Genomic DNA, 796 nt, shown 5'->3' on the forward strand with positions numbered 1-796 from the left:
ATCACAGAGTGTGGAATAGAGGTCTGATTCGTTGGTAGACATTGGTGCGGGGCCGGTGGTCGGGGGTCGGGGGCGGGTGCCTGCGCTTGGCGGCGGCGGGCGTGGCGAGAGGATGCAGGGCGCGTTAGCCCCTATCCATCGAGGACGTGGACCTTTCCATGTTATGTTGTTTTTGATGTACATGGTTTTTGTCCGCGCCCTCTAGTGAGGGGGAAAAAAGCATCTCCCCCCTCCTTTCGGTGCCGTTCGTGGTGCCGGGGTGGTGCGCTTCTCCTCGTTTCCCGGGTTCCGGTTTTGCGCTGCTAGTATCACCATTCCACCAAAACTAGGGTCATGGGTAATGGGGACTCCCCAAACCCCCCCCAAAAAAAAAAGTTTCGTATATATTCATAAAAATATNTATATATCGTAAATATATTCATAAAAAAAATATGACTTTATCGAAAAATCCTGCATCAAGTAGAATCATCCTTCGATAAATTATTAAAAGAGAGTGAGTAAGAAAATTATGAAAAAGTTTTCCAATCTCTGGTTTGTTAAGCTTGGCGCACTCGGCGTGGTGGCGCGGCGCAGCGCGGAACCGACCCCAAGAAAAATACGTTGAAATGAATGTAACCCCGCACACCACTTCGGTTGGGCGGCGCGGGGGAGCGGTCGGAAATCGTTGAGTTCGGGTATATTCGGCTGCTTCGACAAAAAAATTCAAAAAAAAAACACGCAAAAACAAAAAAATTTTTAACCACTTTCCATTAACTTGTGATATAATCTGCACGTGATGGATTCTTTCATGTTGCTT

Source organism: Cimex lectularius, unplaced genomic scaffold (assembly GCF_000648675.2).
Source record: "Cimex lectularius strain Harlan isolate CLEC.00 unplaced genomic scaffold, Clec_2.1 scaffold239, whole genome shotgun sequence".
Taxonomy (NCBI): Eukaryota; Metazoa; Arthropoda; class Insecta; order Hemiptera; family Cimicidae; genus Cimex; species Cimex lectularius.